Source organism: Sapajus apella, unplaced genomic scaffold (genome assembly GCF_009761245.1).
Source record: "Sapajus apella isolate SASKATOON/1434 unplaced genomic scaffold, GSC_monkey_1.0 scaffold12, whole genome shotgun sequence".
In the NCBI taxonomy this organism is placed as follows: domain Eukaryota; kingdom Metazoa; phylum Chordata; class Mammalia; order Primates; family Cebidae; genus Sapajus; species Sapajus apella.
In genome coordinates, this window is record NW_022436952.1 from 36,069,956 (window position 1) to 36,083,248 (window position 13,293).

Genomic DNA, 13,293 nt, shown 5'->3' on the forward strand with positions numbered 1-13,293 from the left:
GGAGTGGTTTCATCTACCCAAGCTGTGTCTCCAATTTTGTAAATAGCTTCTAGATGGGCCTGGGGGAGAAAGCCAGTATATATTGAAGCTTAATTACCCTCATAAGTGTGTAAGGTGGGCATTCTTGACTTGGTATTTTAAGGGGTAACTAATTCTCCAGGGGTCAAATTAACATGGCCAGCAGGGCTCAGAAGCTGTCAGCCCCCAGAGCTGTCAGCTTCACTGCGCAGGAGATTCCAGCAAGGGAAATGAGGCTCCAAGATCCTTCTCTCTGGAGCCACTGTGTATGGAGAAGTGTGGCCTGGTTCTGGCAGTCCCCTTGTGGTTACAAAGCCCACAGACACATTCCAGACTCCTTCTGTAGTGGAGGGGTATTGTGGATGCACATGCAGAGGGCCGGTGAGCTCCAAGGACTTTACCGTGGGGTTTCGTGGGACTCAGGCCTCCAGCTGCTCTCAAGCGTCTTGCTGTTCCCGGCTCCCTGACCTATCCCACTGGCTACGAAAGTGTGGTCGCTGAGTCCCCTGCATCGGACTCTCCTGGCGTGGGGGTTTAGACCCATCCCTGGCCACTCTTCTGAATCAGACTTTCTAAGGGTGTGACCCCGGAATCTGCATTTTCAACAAACACGCATGACGAGTCTTACGTTTGTCATTTCAGAGCCCCTGCTCTACTTCTCCCCTTTTCTTTATCTCAAAGTTTCTTTCCTCAGAGCTTGAGCTAGCCGAGCGGCTTTTTACATTTAGCTTTTCAGTGTTTCTCGCTTCAGTCCTTCTGGAAAACATTTCAGTCTTTCTGGAAGGTTCGGATTTTCAGAGAGAAAATCTGACTGGGTCAGTTTACCCCAGGCTTGCCAGCCTATAGATCGGTGGCCAGTCTCTGCACCCATTAGCAGCAGCAGGTAGGGTGGGGGAGGGGGGACAGGGTCACACAGCATAAAACTCACTGCCCACTGGGGTAGACACTGTGATTGACATCTGAGTGTCAGCCTACAGGCTTGAGGTATGTAGGAATGTAATGTTAATTTCCCATTGCACAGCTAGCCCCATGCTGCTGGTACCAGAGGGCGAAGGGTACGCACATGCTGCAGAGGTCATGCACGCGTGGGGCGGGAGCTGAGGCAGGTGGAGGCTTGAGGGGAATTGGAGGCTTGGCTGTCCTGGGGGCCCTGGAGGCCCGTCAGCTGGGCTACATCTCCTTAGCCCAACCTACTCACCGGCTCTGTGTCCCCAGATGGGTGTTAACCAAAACTTCCTGAGGGCAGCTTCTCCTTGGCCCCAGCGTTTCCTTTGAATCACTTTTTACCCTGAACTTATGTCTCAGAGCCCTGCCTGAGACATGGCCTGACCTGTGGCGTGGCCTGGCCCCTCATGGGCTGCTCTGGGCCCCCACAACCTACTCTGCTGGTAGATGGCTGTTTGGCAGCTGCCTTGGAACCAAAGAAGTTCCAGAAAGTTCTGGCGAATTGGTCCCATCCAGGCTCTGGAGCCCAAGCTCCCCTGTCACCCTGGAGTCTGGCTGCCTCAGCTCTTGGGCTACAGGGGACAGCCAGAGGCAGCCTGGGAAAGTGGGAAGGACTCCAGTTTTGGCATCAGAAGGCTGAGGTTTGAGCCCTGGCTCTGTGAATTCCTGGCTGTGTAGGAAAGAGCAGGCTTTGGAGGTGAGCCTTGGATCTGTGGGCTCTTGTCTACTCTTTGCCAGGCCAGGCTGCCCCTAACACTCCCCAGGCCATCCCCGGCATGCTTGGCCACCTCCTGCAAGTGGTAGCAGGAGGTCCGGAAGGGCAGCCCATCGCAGCCAAGGCTCCAGTCCCCATCCTGTTATGTGTCCAGGAGTCGCTGGTGTGTAGGAGTCTCTGGGTGAGGGACCAGCTTAGTTGGTCTCGTTGTAGGCTGCAGCTGCTGTGAAGGGGCTGGGTGGATGTTATCCTGGGTGAATTATGTCCCAAGTGTGGGTTGCTGGGCACAGTTCCCAGCCCCTGAAGCAGCTGCAGGTGCTGGGGGTGTTATATGGTCTCCCCAGAAGCCACTCACAGCCCCCTTCTTTCTTGCATTCTTTTTCTCTTTTGAGACAGCATTTCACTCTTGTCGCCCAGGCTGGAATGCAGCGGTGCTATCTCAGCTCACTGCAGCCTCTGCTTCCTGGGTTCAAGTGATTCTCCTGCCTCAGCCTCCCATGTAGCTGGGATTACAGCCACTCAGCACCACGCCTGGCTAATTTTTGTATTTTCGGTAGAGACAGGGTTTTACCATGTTGGCCAGGCTGCTTACGAACTCCTGACGTCAGGTGATCTGCCCACGTTGGCCTCCCAAAGTGCTGGGATTCCAGGCATGAGCCACCGCACCGGCCCTTTCTTGCTTCTTATGTACCTTGCTATTCCACGTGTGATAGAAAAACCAGCAGCATTGGTTAGAAATGCCGAATTTGGGTCCCCAATCTGTATTTTAACAAAATTCCCCAGACAATTTATTGTACTCAGGTTAAGGCAGCACTGCTTTACCACAGAAGCAGAAAAGTAAAAATACTGACTCTCCCGGACCCCCTCGCAGCCCGGAGTGGACATGGACCTGGTTCTGGCCAATGAGATGCAACCAAAAGGCATGAAGTGGGAATTCCAAGATGGCTTTTTTTGTTTTTTGTTTTTTCTGAGATGGAGTCTCACTATGTCACCCAGGCTAGAATGCAGTGGCACGATCCTGGCTCACTGCAGCCTCCCCCTCCCGGGTTCAAGTGATTCTCTTGTTTCAGCCTCTTGAGTAGTTGGGACTATAGGCACGAGCCACCATGCTCGGTTAATTTTTTGTATTTTTTGTATTTTTAGTAGAGACAGGATTTCACTGTGTTAGCCAGGATGGTCTTGATCTCCTGACTTCATGATCCGCCCGCCTCAGCCTCCAAAGTGCTGGGATTACAGGCGTGAGCCACTGCCCCCGGCCTGAGCCCTGCCTTTAATTCAGGCCTCAGGTCAATATTGGCTCTAGCTCAGGGTAGTGTAGACTGGCAGGTTTGGCCAAGGGGCCCCAGCAGTGGGTGGGGGAAGGGCATGGAATGGTCATAGACCAATTAGGACAGAGGTTCAGAGGAGTGAGATTGCAACCTTTGTATCAAAGAAGGCTTCCTGTAGGAGTCAGCTTTAGTCAGGGCCTTGAAGGATGAACCTGGTTTGGTTGGGAGGAGAACACAGCAGCCATCAGTCTCCCCTTGTGACACCTCACTTTGGCTTATTCCTCTTTGTGTGCATAGTGAATTCAGCTCACCCTCCACAGCTTGGTGGGACTCTCTCCACCCTTGTGAAAGCTTCTCTGAGCTTCTCTGTTGTGCTACCTACCCCAGTCCAGAAAGGCTTTTCTCCTGCTACATTCTGGTTATCTGTTTGTCTGTCTCCTAGCCAGCCTGTGAGCTCTGGGAGGGTAGAGACCACGCCTTCGTCTCTGTAGCCTGCAGTGCAACAGGCGTTTGCTGAATGACTGCTGGGGGAAAGGACAAGACCATAGGAAATGTGAGTCTCCAGGTGCAGAAGTGGTGTCTCCAGGCCAGTGGGGAGGCAGTAAGCTGATGGGTCGAGGGGTACAGCCATGTAGGAGGCCTAGGGGGGCAGATTGGAAAGGAACGTGCTTCAAGCCCTGCTTCCTGATGACATTTCAGGGAAATTCCAGGGTAAGGTCTCTCCCAAGGCTGAGCCACTGAGAATATCTTGGGGCATTTTCTTTTCCTTTTGGTGCTGATACTGACATGCAGGAATGGGGATTCCACTGACACAAGCCCCCTGCACTTGACCTTGAGCCAGAGTATTTTGGAATGGATTAGCATAATGTTTCCCATTTCCAAGGAGCTCATCTCCCCTGATTACAGAGATGCGTTACCTTGTTCTTCTGACCTTAACCTCTGGGACTAGAGGAAGCACATGTGCTAGAGTGGGAAAAATGGCCTGCATGCAGAAGGCCAGAGTTCCTGTCCTGCCTCTGCCACTGACCAACTGGGTGGCTCGGGGCTGGTCTCTGTTCTTCTTGTGGTCCAGTTTCCCTCCTGGGGCTGGATGACCTTCTAGCTCCAACATTCTCACTATGGTGCTCCCGTGATTCCTAATACTGGCCACCAGAATGGAAGGCCCTGGGGCCATGGTAGTTGCCATCTTACATGGGAGCTTTCAAGGTTTCCACCTCCCGAGATGCTGAAGAGGATGATGGTGTTAATAATCGCTGGGTATTGACTGGACACACGCATTGTGCTTAAGGGTGTTACATATATTACCTCATTTAATTGCCACAAAACCCCACGAAGAAGGGGCTATTATTGTCCCATTTCGCAGATGAGGAAAGAGAAGCAAAGAGTGATTGCCAAGGTCCAGGCAGTCTGTACACAGAAGGGACTATCCTATTTGCAGTTATGTGTGTGTCTGTGTATAATTTTTTTTTTTTAAGATAGAGTCTCTCTCTGTCACCCAGGCTGGAGTGCAGTGGTATGATCTCAGCTCTCTGTAACCTCTACCTCCAAGGTTCAGGGAATTCTTCTGCCTCAGCCTCCTGAGTAGCTGGGATTACAGGTGTGTGCCACCACACATGGCTAATTTTTGTATTTTTAGCAGAGTCGGTGTTTCTCCACGTTGGCCAGGCTGGTCTCAAACTCCCGACCTCAAGTGATCTGCCAGCCTCAGCCTCCCAAAGTGCTGGGATTACAGGCATGAATCATCACACCCAGCCTGCAGTACTATAAATTGACTGTCCCCCGACTTTTTGGTTAGGTTGGATGGTTTTGCAGCGACAGGAAGAATAAAGGTCTGGTAAAAGGAGAATGAATTCAAACAGAAGGAGGTGCCTTGAGTGTGTGGGATGAGGAGCGCATGGGTTGTGGGGGGAGTTCTGGAATTGCTGGGTCTCTGGTATCAGGGCATACATACCCAGGTTTCCACCCAGCCTGGGCCCCCAGGGAGATAACCAAGGCCTCTGGGCACATTTCAGATTTGGGTTTTCCTCCAGGCTGGCTTCCACTGCCCCAGGCCCTGCTGGGGAAACTACTGGATACTGAACTCAGCCTTAAGGACTGATTTTGGGTCTGTCTTGTGGATGAGCTGTAATTATGTCCATTATACCTGTCTCGGAATGATTCATAGACGGCAAGAGCTTACGTAGGAGCAATGTTCCACTTAGTTTTTTTTTTTTTTAAATTTACATTTTCCGGTGACTCACTAGATTTGAGAGTAGTCTCATTGACTGGAGAAGAAAAAAGGGGGGAGGAAAAAAAAAAGAAAATGTGATCAGGTACATTGAAGACTAATGATATTGTCTAAATCATGCACAGGTGATTCTGGGTTCATGTTCTGTGGGTTCAAACCTACCTCCTACTCTCTGAGCCTCTCGATTCCCCCTCTTCCTAGAAGTGGGAGGCAGCCCTGTGGCTCCATGAAGGCAATGGAGAGACAACCTCATGCTGGGAAGTTTGTGCTTTAGAAGGAGCTGGGTTCAGGCCAGGTGCAGTGGCTCATCTGTAATCCTAGCACCTTGGGAGGCCAAGGTGGGTGGGTCACCTGAAGTCAGGAGTTTGAGACCTTCCTGGCCAACATGGTGAAACCCCATCTGTACTAAAAATACAACAATTAGCAGGGTGTAGTGGCGTGCGCCTGTAATCCCAGTAACTCAAGAGGCTGAGGCTGGAGAATTGCTTGAACCCAGAAGGTGGAGGTTGCAGTGAGCCAAGATCATGCCACTGCACTCCAGTCTGGGCGACAGAGCAAGACTCCATCTCAAAAAAAAAAAAGAAAAGAAAAGAAGAGAAGAAGGAGAAGGAGAGGGAGAAGGAAAGAAGGAAAGAGAAGAAGAAATGGAGGGAGAGGGGGGGAGGGGGGGGGGGGGGGGGGGGGGGGGGGGGGGGGGGGGGAGGATCTGAGTTTGAATTTTGGGGGGGGGGGTAGGGGGGAGGAGGGAGGAGGGAGGAGGATCTGAGTTTAAATTCCTGCCCAGACTCCCATCCTTGCTGTGTGACCCTAAGCAATTTCTTTAACCTCTCTGAATCTTCAGTTTTTTTCATCTGCAAATTGGGGAAAAAAACCACAAAACAGTGCCTGCTTTACAGGTTTCTGGGAGGATTAAATGAGGTGATATATATTAAGCATTTGGCATAGAATAAGGAACGTGACAGTAAATATTTATTAGTGCTTGTAACACCCTGTCTTGGTCATTATGACTACCCTACGGGGGAGTGCAATGATTCCCTACAGTTTACAGGTGAGGAAACTGAGCTTAGAGAGGCTAATGATTTGACTGAGGTCACACAGTGAGTGAATGGCAGAGCCTGGGAAACTAGAGCTCAACTCTAGCTAGCTTCAAAGCCCCATGTAGAACACTGGACCTTACCCCCCAACTGCTCTCATTTCCATGGGAAATGGGTTTGTTCTTCCCGTCCCTCAAAATGACCTGCCTGAATTTGAAACCTCACAACTTGTCTATTTCTGGTAATGACGCTGCCAGCCACTCAGTCACCCCCGTAAGAAACTTGGGGTCATCTTTGGCTCCTCCCCTCAGCAGGCCCCATGCTTCCGTGTCAACACTGTTGACACCATCCACAGCCTCCCTCGGCTAATTCAGTGCAGATCTGTTTCTGCCTCTCCTTCCCCAGGGTTCCCCAATGAGTTCTTGCCATATCCCCCCACCATGTAGCCAGTTTGAGCCACCCTGTCGTTGGGGCCTCACTGCTTCCCTGAAACCTTCATGTCAATCATTGCCTCCCTGAAACCTTCAGTGGCTCCCCTGCCTGCCGCGCTTAGCACTCACTCTTTAGCGCAGCGATAACTCCCCGTGTCAGCTTGGCCGGGTCCTTCTGCTCTCTGGTCCTGGTTTTCCCAGCTGTGGAATGAGATGTGGGTGGTGCTGCCTGCTGTCTGGGGTGCCTGAGGGGCTGGTGGCTTAAGAGTTCCTTCCCTGCGCCCCCACCTGCTTTGGGGCAGCGTTAGAAGGACATTGGCTGGGAAAGCCCTGCAAGTCAGTGCGTCAGCCAACAGCCTTCGCAAGTTCCAGCCTCTTAGTCATCTGTCCAGGCCAGGGACCCACTCCCAGGGACTGCCACCTGCTTCTTCCTCTTCCCGCCAAAACAGACTCACCCGGGCTTGGGCTTTGTCTGGGCAGCTGGGAGGGATGTGCTTTCCTGCGGACTCATCCGTGATAGCCTCAGGCTGGTGGCCTTTATACGGGGCTCCCTCCCTATCCAAGCACTGCACACCCTGGACCCCACACCACAAAAGGAAAGAGGGGCAACCCTTAGGTGGAGCCAGAAGCCCCCAGACAGAGGAGTCTCCCCAAAGGCAAGCTGCACTCAGAGACCCACAGCCCCAAGATGGGGGAGGACCCTGTGGTTGGTCCCAGGTGTGGATGTGGCTGCTTCCAGTTCTGAGGGGCTGCCTTGTCCCACAGAAAAGCAATACAAGGTGTAGACAAGGCGCCCCCTCTACTGAGAACAGAGGCCTCTGGGTATTGACCCTAAGCCTTACTGTGACTGACGCTGCTACAGGCACCAGGGACAGAGGGGATGGCATCTCTACCCCTCAAGGAGTTCACAGGCCTCGTGGTGGGAGCAGATACAATAATCCCGTGATTCGTGGTTTATTGCGGAATGTCCATTCGTGGGAGTCTAAACAGGAAATGGTTTTATTTTTCATGTTGCTTTCCGTGATGCGATGAGAGTCCTCCCTTTCCTGTCCTCTGACACATTTGGGGCAGATTCCACAGCTTCCTGGTCCCTCTCGGGGTGGTAGTTTGTGGTGGCTGTGCAGGCCCAGCCTCATCTTTGGGGCACAGAGGTGTCCTTTTGTCCTTGGCTTTGGGCCTTCACTCAGTTCTGGGCAGCTAAGTCCTTTATGTGACCTATAAGACGGAATGCAGGGGCCTGTCGGAGCTGAGACGGGGCACTCAGCCTGGCTAGGGGCAGGAAAGGCGCTGGGCAACCTTGCTCACCCCAGGTGTGGCTGGGACTCGGATTCTCTTGGGGGATAGTGCTTGATGTCTGTGATGTTCTCCTCTTCCAGAAGTTTCCTAAGAGCTCAGGGCCCCTATTTCAAAATCACGATGAATTTGAAGGCAAGGACCTTCTATGCCCCCAGTGTTCATCAGGGCCTGCACGTGCATGGTGGTGAATAAATGAATGAATGAATGAGCTGATGCCGGTTGGGAATTGTATTTTCTTGTGCTTTGGTGAATGAATGAATGAATGAGCTGATGCCGGTTGGGAATTATATTTTCTTGTGCTTTGGTTAATGGAGTGTCTTGAGATCCTAGAAGAGCTGGAATTCTTTGGAAGAATTTCTAGAAGACGAGTGTTATAGATTGAATTGTGCCCCCCGCCCAAATTCATCTGCTGAAGCCCTAACTCCCCATGGGACTACACTTGCAGACAGGGGCTTTTAGGAGGTAATAAAGGTTAAATGAAATCATAAGGCTGGGGCCCTAGTCCCATCAGACTGGTGTCCTTCTAAGAAAAGGAAGAGACACCAGAGAGCTCTCTTTTCACACGAAGAGATGAGGCCAGGTGGGGACACAGCGAGAAGGTGGCCACCTGCTAGCCACAGAAAAGCCCTTGCCAGATACCAACCCTGCCGGCACCTTCACCCTGGACTGCCTGCCTCCAAAACTGTGAGAAACCAATTTCTGCTGTGGAAGCCCCCAAGTCTGTGGTATTCTGTTACGGCAGCTCAAGTAGGTGGAGAAAGTGAGATGGCCCAGCCTGAGCCAGCAGCTGGGCAGCTGAGAGCTGGGCTCCACTGAGCTGTGCAGGAAGCTTGCCCCTGGCCAGTGCTCTGCATCGGCCCCTGCTAGAGCTGGAAGCCCCTTCTTCAGCCTCTGCTTCCTCTCCGGGACAGCCCTCCCAAGCTCTCCCTCTTCCCTCTTGTTGGAACGGGCTCTCAATCCATGCAGCGCCATTTGCTCCCTCCAAGGTTATGCTCGTGGGACTGTGTCCTTTCCGATGACATTCAGTTAGCCAGTCTATTTATAACAATGACTCACACACCGCTTCAACTTCTGCAGGAAGAGTTCGGCTTGGGAGCCAACTCTCCTGGAATGTAAAACAATTTGCCCTTGTAAATTATCACCATTTCATTTCCACAAGATCGTTTATCCTTGGCCTCCTCTTGACCCTCATGCCAAATCACTTCACGAAACCTCCTGCACCCACTCCCGGTGCCACCATCCTCTCCTGTTTATCAAGAATCTTGCCGGCCCCGTGACCTGCACCACCAAGCAAGTTCCTCCTCAGAGCTGACCTCGGGACCAAGACTTCCTTGCTCTGCAGATGGGAAGGCATCTGCTAGATGTTCTCCCTTTGTTTTCATGTGGATAGCTTGGAGTGAGCTCAGGTTGGTACTGGGACAGGGAGTGAAAGAATCTGGAAGAGAGCTCTGAGCCCCCATCCTTGGCCTGAGGCTGCCTTCTCCAACTTCATGTCCCAGCCTTTGACATGTAATGCCCACAGGACTGCAGGCTGGCTTCTGCATCCGCCCCGCCTCGTTCCACCGCAACTCTACCTATCTCCTAGGTGACACATGGAGGCAATCCTTTAAGTCCCAAGCTTCAGTGGTCTCTCTGCGGCTTTTGACATGGTTGAGCTCCATCCTCCCTGGCTTCTGACACGCCACCATCTCCTGGTTCTGGAACAGTCCTAGGCTCCATAACCTTCTCATTATGCCTCGATTCAGCTCCATCTCTTCTCCTTTCCGTCACTGTACAGCCACCAGCTGGATGCCCTGCCTTCAGGCTCTCCCTCTTCAATTCACTCTCTGTCATTCAGACAATGTCACACCCCTGCTTAAGTCCCCACCTTAGTAGAATACAGGCCCCCATGGCCAGACCTGGCTAGCTCTTGGGCTCGTATCCTGCCCCTTACTCCCACCAACCCCACTCCACCAGCCGAATTTTGCAGCCTCCTGGATTACTCAGATGCCTCCAGATTGACTTTCTTCTCTCACATCTCTTTGCCTTAGCACATGGTGCCCTCATGGCACAGAACACGCTCTTCTTCCTTTGTCGAAGCCCTGGCATTTGGAGTTCTGCTAGGTCATCCCCTTCAGCAGGAGGCTTCAGGGAGCAGCCCTTCCTCTCCTCTCCCAGCATCTTCACCCACTGCTGAACCATCTGTGTGTCTGCTTACCCCACTGGCCCCAACTCCTACTCTCCCTACTGACCTGACACTCCAGCCTGGGTCTAATTCCTTTATTTTATGCTCCCCTGAAGTGTTTCCATTTTCTTTAGAATACAGCTTAGTTCGTATTTATATTTCATAAAGAACCATTATTTGATTATTGCCTTAATCTCTCTGCACCAGGCTAGAAACTAATGAGAACAGATAAATATTATTTATTTATTTGAGACAGAGTCTCGCTCTGTCGCCCAGGCTGGAGTGCAGTGGCACAATCTCGCTCACTGCAACCTCCGCCTCTTGGGTTCAAGCAATTCTCCTGCCTCAGCCTCCTGAGTAGCTGGGATTACAGGCACACGCCACCATGCCCGGCTAATTTTTGCATTTTTAGTAGAGAAGGGGTTTCTCCATGTTGGTCAGGCTGGTCTCGAACTCCTGACCTCATGATCCTCCCATCTTGGCCTCCCAAAGTGCTAGGATTACAAGAGTGAGCCACCATGACCGGCCTATCTTTATTTATTTTGAGATGGAGTTTCACTCTTGTTGCCCAGGCTGGATTGCAATGGCACAATCTCGGCTCACTGCTACCTCTGCTTCCCAGGTTCAAGCAATTCTCCTGCCTCAGCCTCCCGAGCAGCTGGGACTACAGGCGTGTACCACCATGCCAGCTAATTTTGCATTTTTAGTAGAGATGGGGTTTCACCATGTTAGCCAGGCTGATCTCTAACTCCTGACCTCAGGTGATCCGCCCGCCTCACCCTCCCAAAATGCTGGGATTACAGGCATGAGCCACCTCGCCTGGCCTCTATTATATCTTTTAAAAGACTAATGAACACCTGTTACTCACAGCCTAACTTTGTCCAATCTTACCACTTGCCATATTTGCTTCAGATGCTTTTTTAAAAGATAAGATTATAAACATGATTGAAGGCCTTTAAGTTTCAAGGCACATCTATAAACCTTGCTGTTATTACATGTTGAAATGTTTAGATATATTCATAAAATATGCACAGTGTCTAAGGATGAGCGAAAACAGCCAATAACTGCATACCCACCGCTCAATTGAGGAAAAAGAATATGACCATTCATCTGAAAGCCCCTTTGAGGCCCCCTCAGCGCCTCCCCTCTCCTCAGTACCCATGATCCTGAATCGTGTGTGTGATTTTCATGCTTGCTTTATGCTTATACCAAATATATTTGTATCCCTAAACAATAGGTTGTTTAGTTTTGCTGTGTTTTCAAACTTTATGTAAATGGAAACATACAGTTTGTATTCTATTGTGACCTGCTTTTCAAAACACTTTGTTCTGACATTGTGTGTACCGTGTAATTCATTCATCTTCACTGATGATTTTTATCCTGTTACGTGGACATACTGTATCCGTTCCCCTGTTGATAGACATGATAGACATTTAGTTTGTCGTTCCCCTACACCCATCTGTCTTTTCTTTTGTTTTTCTTTTCTTTCTTTCTTTCTTTTTTTTTTTTAGATGGAGTCTCTCTGTTATCCAGGCTGGAGTGTAGTGGTGTGATCTCCGCTCACTGCAACCTCCGCCTGCAGGATTCAAGTGATTCTCCTGCCTCAGCCTCCCAAATAGCTGGGATTACAGGGGCCTGCCACCATGCCTGGCTAATTTTTTTTTTTTTTTTTTTTTTTTAGAGGAAGAAAGAGAGAAAGAAAGAAAAAGAATAAAAAAAAAAAGAAAAAGAATAAAGGAAAGGAAGAAAGAGGAAGAGGAAGAGAGAACAGGGGTGTTGCTTTATTGCCTGGGCTAGAATGCAGTCTAAAACTGGGTATGCCTGTAATTGTGTTTAATAATAGAGACATTAAAAAAAAATGAGGGAATAAAATAATTAACAAGCAGCCAACCAATATTTCATTTAAACCTGTAAATACGTGTGATGTAGTACTGATAAGAGTGTATATTTTGTGTATTTAAAGTGGAGAGTTCTATGAATATTAATTAAGTCTGCTTGTTCCGGATCTGAGTTCAAGTCCTGAATATCGGTGTTAACTTTCTGTCTCATTGATCTGTCTAATATTGATGTTGAAGTCTCCCACTATTATTGTGTGGGAGTCCAAGTCTCTTTATAAATTTTATATATCTGGGTATCTCTGTATTGGGTGCATATATGTTTAGGATCTTTAGCTCTTCTTGTTACATTGATCCTTTTGTCTTTATGTAATATCCTTCTTTGCTTCTTTTGATCTTTGTTGCTTCGAAGTCTATTTTATCAGCAAAAATTGCAACTCCTGCTTTCTATTTATTTATTTTTGCTCTCCATTTGGTAAATTTTTCTCCATCCCTTTGTTTTGAGTCTTTGTGTATCGTTGCATGTGAGATGGATCTGGATGTAGCATACCAATGGGTCTTGGCTTTTTTTGCCTGTCTGTGTCTTTGGATTGGGGGATTTAGTCGATTTAAATTTAGAATTAATAACAATATATGTGTGTTTGATACTGTCATTTAATGTTAGCTGGCTGTTTTGCCCATTAGTTGATGTAATTTCTTAATTATGTTGATGTTCTTTATTTTTAGGTATTTTTTAGAAAGGCTGATACTGGTTGCTCCTTTCTATTTGTAGTGGTTCTTTCAGAAGCTCTTGTAAAGCAGGCCTGGTGGTGATGAAATCTCTGAGTGCTTGCTTGTCCACAAAAGATTTTATTTGTCCTTCGCTTATGAAGCTTAGTTTGGCTGGATGTAAAATTCTGGGTTGAAAGTTCTTTTCTTTAAGGATGTTGAGTATTGGCACCCACTCTCTTCTGTCTTGTAGGGTTTCTCCTGAGAGATCTGCTGTGAGTCTGATGGGCTTCCCTTTATGGGTAACCTGACCTTTCTCTCTGGCTGCCCTCAGTATTTTCTCTTTCATTTCAACCCTGGTGAATCTGGCGATTATGTGCCTTGAGGTTGGTCTTCTTGAGGAATATCTATGTGGTGTTCTCTGTATTTCCTGGAGTTGAATATTGTCCTGCCTTGGTAGGTTGGGAAAGTTCTCCTGAACAATATCCTGAAGCGTATTTTCCAGCTTGGATTGATTCTCTTCGTCACATTCAGGTACACCTATCAAACGTAGATTAGGTCTTTTCACAGAGTCCCATATTTCTTGGAGACTTTGCTCGTTCTTCTTTATCCTTTTTTCTCTAATCTTGTCTTTTTGTTTTATTTCATGAAG